Source organism: Ovis aries, chromosome X (genome assembly GCF_016772045.2).
Source record: "Ovis aries strain OAR_USU_Benz2616 breed Rambouillet chromosome X, ARS-UI_Ramb_v3.0, whole genome shotgun sequence".
Lineage (NCBI taxonomy): Eukaryota > Metazoa > Chordata > Mammalia > Artiodactyla > Bovidae > Ovis > Ovis aries.
In genome coordinates this window covers 141,853,647-141,871,228 of record NC_056080.1, presented here as the reverse complement: position 1 = coordinate 141,871,228, position 17,582 = coordinate 141,853,647, and the positions used below count along the sequence as shown (strand labels likewise).

Genomic DNA, 17,582 nt, shown 5'->3' with positions numbered 1-17,582 from the left:
TTTTCAGCTTTTAAAATGTAAATATACAAACAAAAATTGTGATTGTTTAGGCTATATAATGATCTAAAGTGAAAAAAAAAATGAAATTTTCTCAGTTGTGTCTGACTTTTTTGCAACCCCATGGACTGCAGTCTGCCAGGATCCTCTGTCTATGAAATTCTCCAAGGAAGAATACTGAAATGGGTAACCATTCCTTTCTCCAGGGCATCTTCCCGACCCAGGGATCGAACCCAGATCTTCTCCAAGGAAGCCCATATAATTGCTAAATATTCTTTATTTGGGTGCCCACATTAGAATATTGGTTCTGTGAGACCAAGGATTCTTGTTTTGCTTTAATTGATGTATCTTCACTTCATACAACAGTTTCTAGCAGATAGTAGATGAATAAATAGTTGTTGACTGAAGATGAGATAATCTTTATGGATTTTAGCTGACAATTAAGTTAATTATATAAAGAAATTTGAAAATTGATTCAAAAATAGATTGTATAATAATTGAAACCATGTTCTTGGTTCAGTCGCTCAGAGGTGTCTGACTCTTTGCAACCCCATGAATCTCAGCATTCCAGGCCTCCCTGTCCATCACCAACTCCCAGAGTTCACTCAGACTCACATCCATCGAGTCAGTGACGCCATCCAGCCATCTCATCCTCTGTCGTCCCCTTCTCCTCCTGCCCCCAATTCCTCTCAGCATCAGAGTCTTTTCCAATAAGTCAACTCTTCGCATGAGGGGATCAAAGTACTGGAGTTTCAGCTTTAAAATCATTCCTTCCGAAGAAATTCCAGGGCTGATCTCCTTCAGAATGGACTGGTTGGATCTCCTTGCAGTCCAAGGGACTCTCAAGAGTCTTCTCCAACACCACAGCTGAAAAGCATCAATTCTTCGGTGCTCAGCATTCTTCATAGTCCAGCTCTCACATCCATACATGACCACAGGAAAAACCATAGCCTTGACTACACGGAACTTAGTCAGCAAAGTGATGTCTCTGCTTTTCAATATACTATCTAGGTTGGTCATAACTTTTCTTCCAAGGAGTAAGCATCTTTGAATTTCATGGCTGCAGTCACCATCTGCAGTGATTCTGGAGCCCAGAAAAATAAAGTCTGACACTGTTTCCACTGTTTCCCATCTATTTCCCATGAAGTGATGGGACCAGATGCCATGATCTTCGTTTTCTGAATGTTGAGCTTTAAGCCAACTTTTTCACTCTCCTCTTTCACTTTCATCAAGAGTCTCTTTAGTTCCTCTCCACTTTCTGCCATAAGGGTGGTGTCATCTGCATATCTGAGGTTATTGATATTTCTCCAGGCAATCTTGACTCCAGCTTGTGCTTCTTCCAGCCCAGTGTTTCTCATGATGTACTCTGCATAGAAGTTAAATAAGTAGGGTGACAATATACACCCTTTACGTACTTCCTTTCCTATTTGAAACCAGTCTGTTGTTCCATGTCCAGTTCTAACCTTTGCTTCCTGATCTGCATACAAATTTCTCAAGAGGCAGGTCAGGTGGTCTGGTACTCCCATCTTTTTCAGAATTTTCCACAGTTTATTATGATCTGCACTGTCAAAGGCTTTGGCATAATCAATAAAGCAGAAATAGATGTTTTTATGGAACTCTCTTGCTTTTTCCATGATACAGCAGATGTTGGCAATTTGACCTCCATTTCCTCTGCCTTTTCTAAAACCAGCTTGAAAATCTAGAAGTTCATGGTTCATGTGTTGCTGAAGCCTGGCTTGGAGAATTTTGAGCATTACTTTACTAGCATGTGAGATAAGTGCAATTGTGTGGTAGTTTGAGCGTTCTTTGGCATTGCTTTTCTTTGGGATTGGAATGAAAACTGACCTTTTCCAGTTCTGTGGCCACTGCTGACTTTTCCAAATTTGTTGGCATATTGAGTGCAGCACTTTCACAGCATCATCTTTCAGGATTTGAAACAGCTCAACTGGAATCCCATCACCTCCACTAGCTTTGTTCATAGTGATGCTTTCTAAGGCCCACTTGACTTCACATTCCAGGATGTCTGGCTCTAGAACCATGTTCTACCCTTCCTAATAAGTATCATTTGTGTCTATGTAATGATGTTCTTAATGGCTAAAAACATTACCTCTTTTCTAACCTCAGAAACTTTGGCCACCTCATGCGAAGAGTTTACTCATTGGAAAAGACTCTGATGCTGGGAGGGATTGGAGGCAAGAGGAGAAGGGGACGACAGAGGATGAGATGGCTGGATGGCATCACTGACTCGATGGACACGAGTCTGAGTGAACTCCCGGAGTTGGTGATGGACAGGGAGGCCTGGCGTGCTGCAGTTCATAGGGTCACACAGAGTCGGACACAACTGAGTGACTGAACTGAACTGAACCACAGATAAAATTCCAATCGATCTAAATTTATAACTTGAATACAAATAAAGTGGGATAGTTTATCAGTATGTGTGTAAAAATTGTAAATCTGTGACCAGTTATTCTGTATGACATTTATTTTCATACTGCTATACTTCAGAATATATCTGTCTTACCCATATCATGCATTATTCTCTTCTTTTTCCTGGAAATAGTTGTCCACTGATAGACAATGAAAATTGCCATGTTTCTCTAGGTTTTTCATTTCACTGCTGGCAGCTTTTGAACTTATATAGACTACTTTGCAATTCAAAGGGGAAGAAAGAACTTGTGAGTTGATTTTAAACTCCTGAGTAACTTTGTGTGGCAAGATCTTTACTTACCATGATCACAGTTCCATTTTTCTTCAGATTGTCTCGTAAGACAATCCCTAATCAGGTACATCTGTTTCAAGAACTAAAATTACCCCTATTTTACAAGACTCACTTTCTTTGAACCATCCTTTCAATTGAGTTCTACCCCCATGAAGCTCTTCTGTATTGGTTTACAAGTAAATAATTTCAAGTTTCCTTGTCTTCAGGATAAACTGTCCAAGAATGACTCAGACTGGTCATTCTTAGGTCAACTGGTCATTTTTAGGTCAACTTAATGGTGATCTAATTTAAATTCATGCAAAATAATGATATTTAATTTTATTGAAACTTATTTTGTTTTACCTAACTGTGTAATGAGCATTTAATAGTATGTGTTTCTTCCATTTCTTCAGGCATGATTAGAATTCGAGTAATTTTCCAAGACCTGCAACTATGCTATACACAATTTCATCTTAAGAATTGTCAATGTTATTTGTACTGTAATACTAATGATATTACTTCTGCATTTGTATAGTGCACACTGGGCTTATGTCAAAATTTCTAACACTGTGATCATACATTGCATGCTCAGTCCCTGCAAGTATCATTTGATTCAGTTATCTGAGATGAAATGCATTTTCCTTCAACTGCCTTCAAAATTATCCACTGTGATTTTGTGGTTTCTCCCTTAAAATGGGCCCATCTGACTAAAGTGGAACTTTCATGGTGTTGGGGTCAAGAGAGGTTCATTCACCCTGAATTACTGACACATCAACTGTTGTTTTGCTAATATTTTGTTTCCTTAAGATCATCATTCCACACCTGAACGTTGCCTATAAAGCATTACATAGATTATGTAGAAGAGCTGTGAAGTGTTTGTATAGAAATCTCTATTTTCAGACAGTAGGAAACTGAGGAGAGGAAAGATGACCACTCCATCAATTATTTCCAATTGCCTTAAATTGGACAGAGTAATTTTCATTATTATCATAAGGATTTTATACTTTATACAATAAAAATACTAATTTTGAAGATGTGATATGCTATTCTCATACTCATCTGTTGACGTTACATTTTAAATTAATTAGAACTCATGCCTAGAATTAACCAATTTCTACAAAAGCCATAAAATTTAAGAGGGGAAAGAGATTTTAAAAATTAGAGACTGATCTAACCCTCATTTGGCAGAAGAGAAAACTGATGGCGGGTGTATTTTGATTTGCCCAGATTTACATGAACTAGAATTGGGACTGAAATGTTGTCCTCTCAATTTACTACCTAGGGCTCTTTCTACTCCATTAAACTCTCCTTTTTATTGACTATGTCTTGCATATTTTATTAGAAATAAAAGATGTTGGATCCTTTATTTTGTAAGAGTTTATTTTCCTCACTAAGGTAAGAGTTAGTATTGACATATATCAGTTCAGTTCAGTTCAGTCACGCAGTCGTGTCTGACCCTTTGCGATCCCATGGACTAGAGCACCCCAGGCTTCCCTGTCCATCACCAACTCCCGGAGCTTACTCAAACTCATGTCCATCGAGTCAGTGATGCCATCCAACCATATCATACTCTGTCATCCCCTTCTTCTCCCTCTTCCAATCTTTCCCAGCAACAGGGTCTTTTCTAGTGAGTCAGTTCTTCATATCAAGTGGCCAAAGTATTAGAGTTTCAGCTTCAGCATCAGACCTTCCAATGAATATTCAGGACTAATTTCCCTTAGGATAGACTGGTTCGATCTCCTTGTAGGCCAAGGGACTCTCAAGAGTCTCCTCTAACACCACAATTCAAAAGCATCAATTCTTTGGCGTTCAGCTTTCTTTATATTCCAACTCTCACATCCATACATGACTACTGCAAAAACCATAGCTTTGACTAAATGGACCGTTGTTGGCAAAGCAATGTCTCTGCTTTTTAATATGCTGTCTAGGTTGGTCATAGCTTTCCTTCCAAAGAGCAAGCATCTTTTAATTTCATGGGGTGGCTCAGACGGTTAAGTATCTGCCTACAATGTGGGAGACCCGGGTTCAATCCTTGGGTTGGGAAGATTGCCAGGAGAAGGAAATGACAACCCACTCCAGTATTCTTGCCTGGAAAATACAATGGACAGAAGAGCCTGGTAGGCTACAGTCCATGGGGTCGCAAAGAGTCAGACAGGACTGAGCGACTTCACTTTCCTTACTTAGTCACCATCTGCAATGATGTTAAAGCCAAAAAAAAAAAAAAAAAAGTCTCTCACTGTTTCCCTTGTTCCCCCATCTATTTGCCATGAAGTGCTTGGACAAGATACCACGATCTTTGTTTACTGAATGTTGATTTTAAACCAACTTTTTCACTCTCGTCTTTCACTTTCATCAAGAGGCTCTTTGATTCTTTTTTACTTTCTGCCGTAAGGATGGTGTTGTCTGCATATCTGTGGTTATTGATATTTATCCCGGCAATCTTGATTCCAGCTTGTGCTTCATACAGCTTGGCATTTCTCATGATGTACTCGGCATATAACTTAAAATAGCAGGGTGACAATATACAGATTTTATGTAATCCTTTACCTAGTTGGAACCAGTCTATTGTTCCAGTTCTAACTGTTGCTTCCTGACCTGCATACAGATTTCTCAAGAGGCAGGTTAGGTTGTCTGATATTCCCATCTCTTTCAGAATTTTCCACAGTTTATTGTGGTCCACACAGTCAAAGGCTTTGGTATAGTCAATAAAGCAGAAGTAGATGTTTTTTTTTTTTTTTCTGGAACTCTCTTGCTTTTTCGATGATCCAGCAGATGTTGGCAATTTGATCTCTGGTTCCTCTGACTTTTCTAAATCCATCTGGAAGTTCATGGTTCATGTACCGTTGAAGCCTGAAGATGAAGGATATCTTTTTTAGGTGTTAGTTCTAGAAGGTCTTGTAGGTCTTCATAGAACCATTCAACTTCAGCTTCTTCAGCATTACTGTTTGGGGCATAGACTTGTATTGCTGTGATATTGAATGGTTTGCCTCGGAAATGAACAGAGATCTTTCTGTCATTTTAGAAATTGCATCCAAGTACTGCAATTTGGACTCTTTTATTGATTATGTTGGCTACTCCATTTCTTCTAAGGTATTCTTGCCCACAGTTGTAAATATAATGGTCCTCTGAGTTAAAGTCACCCATTCCAGTCCATTTTAGTTCACTGATTCCTAAAATCTTTATGTTCACTCAGTGGTTTAATAGGACATGGCAATAGTGACATCGACATTGACATACATAGTCAAAGAGAAAATAAAATGCTTGAAATTGGTTGAATTAATAATAAAGGCACCAAGGAAAAGCATCAGAAAAAAAATAGGCACTCTAGAAAAAAAAAAAAGTTCAGTGTGGTAGAGTTTTAAAACCTTGATAAATGTGGAGTCAGTCAGTAAAATAATAAAAGTGATGTTTTGTGGCTTATAATCTAGCACTGAAGATCAATCTGGAAGGGAAAGAGCATGATGTTCTGAACCATAACAGCATCACTGAAATAAATTTTCCTTATTTATGCTTGTCTGTAATTAAAGTCTAATTAATTAGTAATTTTTATTGATTTCACTTTCTAAAAGGAACTGCTATTCTTGTAATCTTTATCTCCCTTGGAATCCAATAAAATCTAGGTTGATTATTTTGCAGGAAAAATAAAATAGTTGTTGAAGAAGAATATCCTATGTTAATGCAAAATCAAAAGAAATAATATAATGAAAAAATACTTTACTATCTGAAGGTAACAAATAAAAGATGCAGTTTTGAGTTTTATAACCATGATATATTATTGAAACATGACATCGTGAATGGTTTCTTCATGTATTTACTGTAGTTTAAACTGTCTTCGCAAAATTCTGAGAGTCCTTGGAATTTTTGCAAATACCATATGATCTAATAGAGATATTTTGTGTTCTATATCTGGCTCATATATATCTAGTTTGGTCCTGACCAAGCATTAACAGTCTAAGGATCCATTTAGAAGGATACAGGAAGATAATATAGATTCGTATTGCAATATTTTTTGACCATTGGTAACTGATCACTGCCATCAAAGAAATGTGCTACGTGATCTTGGGACTGTGCAAATATATAATATCACAGATATCCATATAATCCCTGTAGATACCCAAATGTTGCTATTTCTGTACCTCGTATTTCAGCTGGGCAGCTGAGCAATTCATATATAGAATGAAAGAATAGTTCCTATTTTCTGATTAGTCAACCAGGAGCTCCTTCTATGTCAGTGCTCCTGATAAATGCTTCAACTTTTATTCCTTGGGGGGAACCCTAGGAGATAATTTGGAGAGCAAACTAAAAGTTGTAACATTTTCTCTTCTTCTTTGATGCACTAGGAATATATTTGCTGTATTCATAGATGGGCTTTGCCATGCCAGCAGAGAAACTACAATTTATATTGCTTTATAAAAAGGATCCATTAACAACACTAAAATGTTTCATGTCTCTAAAAAACCTAATACTGAATTATTTAAGGAAGCAAAAATACCAAATTTAGCACTAATATGCTTGGCTATATGTCATATAAATTCCATTAAGTTAACTATTTATCCTAAGCTTACAATTATTAAGTGATTCACTTTTCAAAATATATCCCCTATAGTTACAACATAGTTTAAAGTAGAATTACATTGTCATAATAAAATTTAAAATCAATGTACTCTCCTCTTGGTACAAGAAACAACAAATACAGAAAGAATATAACAGCTTAAGTGAAAGTAGAGAGCAAGTTTGATCTGGGTAGTGCCTGATATACAGGAGATAATGACATTTTTTTGTTGTATTACCATTTCGGTATTATTTCTATAATCACTGAGCAAGAAAATAAAATGACTTAAATGATGTATCTTTCAAGCCTAATAGAGTAAATAAAGCAAAACTGTTAACAAATATGCCGCAAGATATCTTACTGGGGAATTTCTGTAATCTTTAGTGTATGGTCTTGGCTATTCAGTTTCCCTAGTTATCCAGTTAAAGTGAATGTCACTTACATAGTGATTACTATTATCCAAAGTTGGTCTACATAAAGATGCCCACTATGGATGATTCAGAGACCATAATGGCAATAATTATTGTTAAAGATAGCAGGAAATGCTTCTTTTTGCAGGGAATGTGGCTTCTATGGAATAGTGCAAATGCAGTAAGTTCAGTTCATTTCAGCCGCTCAGTCGTGTCCGACTCTTTGTGAGTGTGTGTCCCCATGAATCGCAGCACACCAGGCCTCCCTGTCCATTACCAACTCCCAGAGTTCACTCAGACTCACGTCCATCGAGTCAGTGATGCCATCTAGCCATCTCATCCTCTGTTGTCCCCTTCTCCTCCTGCCTCCAATCCCTCCCAGCATCAGAGTCTTCTCCAATGAGTCAACTCTTGGCATTAGGTGGCCAAAGTACTGAAGTTTCAGCTTTAGCATCATTCTTTCCAGAGAAATCCCAGGCTGATATCCTTCAGAATGGCCTGGTTGGATTTCCTTGCAGTCCAAGGGACTCTCAACAGTCTTCTCCAACACCACAGTTCAAAAGCATCAATTCTTCGGTGCTCAGCTTTCTTCACAGTCCAACTCTCATATCCATACATGACCACAGGAAAAACCATGGCCTTGACTAGATGGACCTTTGCTGGTAATGTAATGTCTCTGCTTTTGAATATGCTATCTAGTTTGGTCATAACTTTTCTTCCAAGGAGTAAGCGTCTTTTAATTTCATGGCTGCAGTCACCATCTGCAGTGATTTTGGAGCCCCCAAAAATAAAGTCTGACACTGTTTCCACTGTTTCCTCATATATTTCCCGTGAAGTGATGGGACCAGATTCCATGATCTTCGTTTTCTGAATGTTGAGCTTTAAGCCAACTTTTTCACTCTCCTCTTTCACTTTCATCAAGAGGCTTTTAGTTCCTCTTCACTTTCTGCCATAAGGGTGGTGTTATCTGCATATCTGAGGTTACTGATATTTCTCCCAGCAATCTTGATTCCAGCTTGTGCTTCTTCCAGCCCAGTGTTTCTCATGATGTACTCCACATAGAAGTTAAATAAGCAGGGTGACAATATACAGCCTTGATGTACTCCTTTTCCTATTTGTTACCAGTCTGTTGTTCCATATCTAGCTGTAACTGTTGCTTCCTGACCTGCATATAGGTTTCTCAAGAGGCAAGTCAGGTGGTACTGAATATCTAATACAGGTGACTCAGCATGTGGCCAAGTTGGAAAAACTCATTTAGATTCTCACTGGAGAGTTGTCAGGAAGCATTTAACAGGAGGCTTCCTGTGTGCTGTTTTGGATCTGTCAGGAATTCTCTGTTCCTTTTTAATTCCTGAATATTCAGGAATTAATAATAAGAGTAGAGGCAAGCCTCTCCCCGGGGCTGAGCAATCCAGGCATTTCCTTCGTTAGTTAGTTTTTCTATATGGTGATAAGTACCCTCTTCCTTTTTACGAACCATATGATAAAAGTGATTATTTACATCTCTCTCTCTCTTTAATATGGATCACCTATGTTTTGTAAGTCTGGAATTTTAATCTTTATCTTTGCTGAGAATAACTACAGTATATATGCCCACACCATGTTGATTAAAATACCTTTGCTCCATCAGAGCTTTGGTCCCCATGTCTTGCTTTCTTTCTCTCTCTCTCTCTCAGGCTATTTCTTTGGAGCACTGAGGTCTTCTGTGTTCATTTTCCTGCTCGGGCTTCTAGGACCCTCTCAAGAAGGCGCTCTGTGCCTTCACCCCATTGAGAGGGTGCCTGAGGCCTCCATGAACAAAGCAAGCCCCGTGCAGGGGCTTTATTGGCTTTCTGCCTAAACCAAGGAATATCAGCCTCTTTCTCTCTCCTTTGCTTTCTTATCGGTCAGCTCCAGACCACCAGGTTCCAGTCCATTAAAGGACCTCAACAAGTAGCGACCAGAACAGGAGCTTGGTACACGTAGGCAAATTCAGACAGAGTGACCTCAGGGCCTATTGAGGCTTGTAAGTACTAAGGCATGGGTCAAATGGCTGGAAAGCCCCATCACTTTTCTACTTTACTTCATCACTTATTTAAAGTTCAGGGACCTAAAGAAACGTATGCTGATTTTTTAGCTAGATTAGAAACTGCTATTTCCCGTACTGTAATTGGAGAAAAAGCCAAAAGGCAACTAGAGAAATCATTTGCTTATGAAAATTCAAATCAGGAATGTCAAAAAGCCATAGCTCCAATTCATGAGACAGGGACTATTGTTGATTATTTGAACGGTTGCAATTTAAGATTAAAAACTCAAAAGATGCAAATGCTAGCCGAAACAATGGTTGCTGCCTTAAGAAAGGGAAATGAAGGATTATTTACATGTGGAAATAAAAACCATTTAAAAAGGGACTACCCTACGAAAGCTAAAAAAATAAAATTAAAAATAAATTAAAAAAATAAAATAGAAAACCTCCAAAAGTCTGCCCTCGCTACTGTAGAGGAATGCATTGGGCCAAAGATTGTAAGTCAGAATTTGACATTGAAAGAAAACCTATTCCAGGAAACTCCAAGCAGGGGACCCCCAGGTCCCCTTCAACAAAAACCAGAGGCAAATTCCATCTTTTCCCTCAAACCCTCAACATCTGGCAGTGCTGCCTTCAATATACCAGCTTTGTTTTTAGATAATATGAAGTTAATGAGCTCTATTTAAATTCAAACTCACGTGAACTAAAAAAAAATTCTATATTAAATATAATGTTTATTTAAATATAAATATAACTGTTTGCTAATCTGATTAAGACATGCCTTAAGTCATCAACATTATATAATACTTTTATTATGCCTAGGTTTAAGGTAAACTAAATTTGTCAACAAAAAGGTTACTCTTTATACATATATGAGATAAATATATGTATTATATATATATTATATATATTTTATATATAAAATATATATGTGAGGTATAAATATATCTCATTTATATATATGCATTTATATATATACACTTATATATAAAGAGATAAAAAACTTTTAGATGAACTCTATTAAAATAGTTATATTTTTAATAGAATAATCTATTATTATAATCTATTTTTATAATCTAAAATAATCTCTTAGGGTTCGGATAACTTAAATTTCTAGAGTTGCACTAAACAAAATAATAAAAGTTTATTAAATAACTAGGTCATTTCCAAATAAAATAAGATTTTAAAACATTAATTACTAAACATTAACTTCCTCTTGCAAAAAGTTTTTCTTACAGAAACTATTAATTATATATTAAACTATTAATATATATTATATAATATATATTTTATATAAAATATAAATATATGTATTTATATATAATGAATATATTATAATATGATATAATAAATATATTAACCAATCTATAAAATGCTAATGTACAAGACACTTCATAGTTGCTAAGGAAAAATAAGATACATGCGTTTAATAAAAAGATATAAGATATTGCAAACTCAGATATACATTTCACATTTTTCCTAGAGGCCACTGCTCATTTAACAAACAATACAATTATTAAAATAACCTGGAAGAGTGACGAGCCTATTTGGACAGAGCAGTGACCCCTCACAAAAGAGAAATTACAGGCGGCTAAGAAACTTATAGATACACAACTAAAATTAAAGCATATTGAAAAATCTTGTTGTCCTTGGAACTCTGCTATTTTTGTTATAACAAAGAAATCTAACAAATGGCATCCCCTAACAGACCTTAGAAAAGTTAATACATCTATGAAACCTATGGGTACATTACAACCAGGAATCCCATCACCTACCACTATTCCTCAATATTGGTATATCTGGATATTTTAGAGAAGTTTCATTTCATTATCCTTCCGGTAAGCTGTGGAATTTCTTCAAAAATACTGAATTTGGTATTTCTCACATTATCAGCTCACAGCCTATACCACAGGCTGAGGTTTTTTACATGCTAAGTCGCTTCAGTCGTGTCCGACTCTGTGTGACCCCATAGACGGCAGCCCACCAGGCTCTGCCATCCCTGGGATTCTCCAAGCAAGAACACTGGAGTGGGTTCTCATTTCCTTCTCCAATGCATGAAAGTGAAAAGTGAAAGTGAAGTCGCTCAGTTGTGTCCGACTCTTAGAGACGCCATGGACTGCAGCCTACCAGGCTCTTCCATCCATGGGATTTTCCAGGCAAGAGTACTGGAGTGGGGTACCATTGCCTTCTCCGGTTTTTTATATAGATGGGACTAAAAACGCCAAAGCTTCATTCTGGTTTCTTAAGGAATATAAAGTATTTTATACTAAATTTCATTCTGCTCAACAAAATGAATTATATGTTCTTATTTAAGTTGTTTGCCTACATCCTTACCCCATTAATATACCTCTGACTCTATATATTCTGTTTTTGTGTTAAAAAATATAAAATCCTCCATCATAAACTCCAATCAACCTATTATTCAACAACTATTTTTCGAACTACAATCTGTTGTTAAAAACTGCAATTCTTCCATTAATATTACACATATTCAAACACATTCTTGTCTTCCGGGCCTCATGTCTTATGATAATGAAGAAGCTGATAAACTGGTTTCCCTTTCTACTCCAGAGGAACAGCGTGCTCTGTTGCATAACAATGCTGGCTCCCTACACCAGCTATGGAAAATCCCATACCGCCAGGCTAAAGAAATTATTAGTAATTGCTCTACTTGTAGACCCCTACGTCTCTGACCCATCACACAAGGTATTAATCCTCTGGTTTGCAACCTAATGAACTATGGCAAATGGATGTAACTCATTGCCCTGAACTTTCTCCATTTTCTTTCCTACACATCTGTATAGACACAAATTCCTCTTTTATCTGGGCCACACCTCTTTGCGGTGAAGCTACACAACATGTTATACCCTACCTATATTTCTAGACACTTTAAACAATTTTTACAATCTTTTTCTATTAAACATATTACAGGTATTCCTCATAATCCACAGGCACAAGACATAGTCAAACAAGCACATCACACACTAAAGTTACAAATAATAGAATTGTAAAAAAAAAAAAAAATTAAAAAGTGAGTATACACGGGTACACTACTATCTTCCTTATCTAAAGCAGACTTTACTAGATTCCAACATAAGATATTTTCTAAACCTATAACTATTGTTAATACAGTTTTATTTGTTTTAATTTTTTTTAACCTCTTCAGAAGATTCAACCCAAGGGGGTCCCCAGCATTCAAAATGGAGATAAAACAACAAGACCCCCAGGAAGAAGAAATTCCAATATGGGCTATGTCCGCTCTAAAGATCTCCAGAAAGCACCGCCCTCGGCGGCCTCATCCCTGTGATCTCCCCACTTGGGGACAAATAAAAACTCAGTCTAACTGAGCTGAAAATTTGGTCTCTCAACAAGGATTGCCTCGGAGTCCTGAATACATTCTCCTGGCAATGCTCAGTCTTTTGGCCTGTACCTTCCTCCGCTCAAGCTCGACTAATACCCAACCCCCCTCTATTACAGGTGGTCGAATGGACATAGAGAGGACCAATCGTTTCATCTAATGACTCTATACATATGCCTGCTCGCTAGAAGGTGAAGGAGCCATCACACCCTGGGGAGGAAGAAAACCTAACATTTCTTTAGGCTGTGAAGTCCTTCCCTTGTGCATAGAATAAACTTCAGCCAACAAATTTGGGCTTTCACCCTGCCTCCAAAAAAGGATTTTCGGACTGTTTACTGTCCTTTCTTTGTCTGTGAACCACGTTTATACTTCTGAGACTCTAGGGAAAGAGTTAGGGAAAGAATTAGGGAAAGTACAAAGAACATTATGCAAAGGGTTTACTTATAAAAACATTACATATACTCCTGTTTGGTGGGACAAATGTCAAACCAAATCAAGAAAATTAATGTTTGTGGCTAATCGTGTAATTATTGATTGGGGACCCCATGGTATGTAGTTATCTGACTGCTCAGATGATATTAACAACATCTTCCAGTGATATGGAAGGTCACTGACACTCTGATGGAACATTACCATGACAAAGGACTTCTTGGCTGGCTTGACAGTGGAATGGCACCCCTCCCTCCTCCTCAAATTGTCCTCCATAAACAAATTGGGCCTGAACAATGGGACATTTGGAAACTTGCTGCGAACAAAAAATTTGGAACTTGGACCGGACATTTCACAGAGACTTGTTGTGGTCATAGTAACTATTTCTTTTGCCATAATCAGTCATATTTTATACAGGCCTGTGTCCCACTTCCTTTTGTTATAACCATAGGAAATTTAGAATTTAATAAGACTTTACGTTCTGTTACTTGTATTAATTGCAAACTATATACTTGTCTTAACTCCTCCGTTTCTTTAAGCTACTCAATTTTGTGTTACTCCTGTACAATTCAATCATAGTGCCTACAACTGTGAACAAAACACATTTCATTTACAAAATATACATGATAATGCCTCTCTGGATGTAAATTTACTGCAAAAGGAAATGTTTAAAACTTGTTCTAAAAATCTGCCCTCTTCCCCTAATTTGGAAACTTTAGCTGAACAAATTATTCGGGCTAGACCCATGAGGATGGTTTCAAAGTATTACCCACAGTATCAGGTCTGAAACTGCAACTTTGGTGATTGTCTTGATAATTATATTTGTTTTTTACCATTGCCTTTCTATAAGGTTGGTTAATACTAACCAAACTCATTTGATCAGGACATTTTTTTTTTTTTTACAAATATAATAAAATAGGTGGAATTGTCAGGAAGCAGTTAACAGGAGGCTTCCTGTGTGCTGTTTTGGATCTGTCAGGAATTCTCTGTTCACTATTAATTCCTGAGAGGCAAGCCTCTCCGGGGGGTTGAGCAATCCAGGCATTTCCTTCGTTAGTTTTTCTATATGGTGATAAGTACCCTCTTCCTTTTTATGAACCATATGGTAAAAGTGATTATTTATAACTCTTTCTCTTTAATATGGATCACCTATGTTTTGTAAGTCTGGAATTTTAATCTTTGTCTTTGCTGAGAATAACTACAGTATATATGCCCACACCATGTTGATTAAAACACCTTTGCTCCATCAGAGCTTTGGTACACGTGTCTTGCTTTCTCTCTCTCTCTCTCTCTCTCTCTCTCTCTCTCTCAGGCTATTTCTTTTGAGCACAGAGGTCCTCTGTGTTAGCTTTCCTGCCCGGGCTTCTAAGACCCTCTTGAGAAGGCACTCTGTGCCTTCACCCCATTGAGAGGGTGCCTGAGGCCTCCGTGAACAGAGCAAGCCCTGTGCAGGGGCTTTATTGGTTTTCTGCATAAACCAAGCCTCTTTCTCTCTCGTTAATTTCTTATTGGTCGACTCCGGTCGACCTCCGGTCCATTAAAGGACCTCATCAGAGAGTAGTCAACGTTTTCTTGAATCAATCACCAAAAGCGTTATTGGTTAGATTTCTCTGAAAACAGAAAATGTAGGCCATTAATTAGAAGTCCTGGTGTTTCCTCTGCTTCATTCTAAAAATACATTCCAACATGATTACCAAAACTTATGATCTAGAGGAATCTAAAAAGAAAGAATGTTCATGTCCTAACATGTCCTCTTATAAATGAGAATGTAATTTACCTCAGGTACCCAACCTGAAAAAAAAATTAATCCAGTGTTTATGTTACTATGTACTATCTATGTTAATCTCCTTAATGATATATATGCTTTTCTTTGATCTGTAGTTTTTCAGTCTTCTGTTGGTTTTTAAACTTGAGTCTTGAGGATGCTGAAAGTTCAATTCAGTTCAGTTCAGTCGCTCAGTCGTGTCTGACTCTATGCAACCCCAGGAACCACAGCACGCCAGGCCTCCCTGTCCATCACCAACTCCCGGAGTCCACCCAAACCCATGTCCATTGAGTCGGTGATGCCATCAAACCATCTCATCCTCTGTCATCCCCTTCACACGTGCCCTCAATCTTGCCAAGCATCAGGGTCTTTTCCAATGAATCAGCACTTCGTACCAGGTGGCCAAAGTATTGGAATTTCAGCTTCAACATCAATCCTTCCAATGAATACCCAGGACTGAACTCCTTTAGAATAGACTGGTTGGATCTCCTTGCAGTCCAAGGGACTCTCAAGAGTCTTCTCCAACACCACAGTTCAAAAGCATCAGTTCTTCAATGCTCAGCTTTCTTTATAGTCCAACTCTCACATCCATACATGACCACAGGAAAAACCATAGCCTTGACTAGAAGGACTTTATTGAAAAAGTAATGTCTCTGCTTTTGAATATGCTATCGAGGTTGGTCATAACTTCCCTTCCAAGGGGTAAGCATCTTTTAATTTCTTGGCTGCAGTCACCATCTGCAGTGATTTTGGAGCCCAGAAAAATAAAGTCAGCCACTGTGTTCACTGCTTCCCCATCTATTTGACATGAAGTGATGGGATGGGATGCCATGATCTTCGTTTTCTGAATGTTGAGCTTTAAGCCAACTTTTTCACTCTACTCTTTCACTTTCATCAAGAGGCTCTTTAGTTCTTCACTTTCTGCCATAAAGGTGGTGTCATCTGCATATCTGAGGTTATTGATATTTCTCCCAGCAATCTTGATTCCAGCTTGTGTTTCTTCCAGTCCAGCGTTTCTCATGATGTACTCTGCATATACTTTAAATAAGCAGGGTGACAATATACAGCCTTGACGTACTCCTTTTCCTATCTGGAACCAGACTGTTGTTACATGTCCAGTTCTAACTGTTGCTTCCTGACCTGCATATAGGTTTCTCAAAAGGCAGGTCAGGTGGTCTGTATTCCCATCTCTTTCAGAGTTTTCCACAGTTGATTGTGATCCACACAGTCAAAGGCTTTGGCATAGTCTATAGAGCAGAAATACATGTTTTTCTGGAACTCTCCTGCTTTTTACATGATCCAGCGGATGTTGGCAATTTGATCTCTGGTTCCTCTGGCTTTTCTAAAACTAGCTTAAACATCTGGGAGTTCATGATTCATGTGTTGCTGAAGCCTGACTTGGAGAATTTTGAGCATTATTTTACTAGCGTGTGAGATGAGTGCAATTGTGCAGTAGTTTGAGCATTCTTTGGCATTGCCTTTCTTTGGGATTGGAATGAAAACTGACCTTTTCCAGTCCTGTGGCCACTGCTGAGTTTTCCAAATTTTCTGGCATATTGAGTGCAGCACTTTCACAGTGTCATCTTTCAGGATTTGAAATAGCTCCACTGGAATTCCATCACCTCCACTAGCTTTGTTAGTAGTGATGCTTCCTAAGGGCCACCTGACTTCACATTCCAAGATGTCTGGCTCTAGGTGAGTGATCACACCATCGTCATTATCTGGGTTATGAAGATCTTTTTTGTACAGTTCTTCCGTGTATTCTTGCCACCTCTTCTTAATATCTTCTGCTTCTGTTAAGTCCCTACCATTTTTGTCCTTTATTGAGCCCACCTTTGCATGAAATATTCCCTTGATATCTCTAATTTTGTTGAAGAGAACTCTAGTCTTCCCTATTCTATTGTTTTCCTCTATTTCTTTGCATTGATAACTGAGGAAGTCTTTCTTATCTCTCCTTGCTATTCTTTGGAACTCTGCATTTAAATGGGTATATCTTTCCTTTTCCCCTTTGCTTTTCTGTAGGGAACTAGGTTTAAGGAAGGTTGAGAAGTGCTTGCAAACGAGACTCTCAACCAGGGCTGGACATTCTTGCAAACGAGATGTTCTGCCCAGTGTAGGGAACTAGATTTAAGGAAGGTTGAGAAGTGCTTGCAAACGAGACTCTCAACCAGGGCTGGACATTCTTGCAAACGAGATGTTCTGCCCAGTGTAGGGAACTAGATTTAAGGAAGGTTGAGAAGTGCTTGCAAACGAGACTCTCAACCAGGGCTGGACATTCTTGCAAACGAGATGTTCTGCCCAGTGTAGGGAACTAGATTTAAGGAAGGTTGAGAAGTGCTTGCAAACGAGACTCTCAACCAGGGCTGGA

At 38.0% G+C, this 17,582-nt stretch overlaps 1 protein-coding gene across 1 annotated transcript in view; it reads left to right on the top strand.

The window, feature by feature from the left end:
• PCDH11X (protocadherin 11 X-linked) overlaps positions 1-17,582 on the top strand; it is a 925,502-nt gene that overhangs the window by 590,225 nt on the left and 317,695 nt on the right. The window lies entirely within an intron of this gene.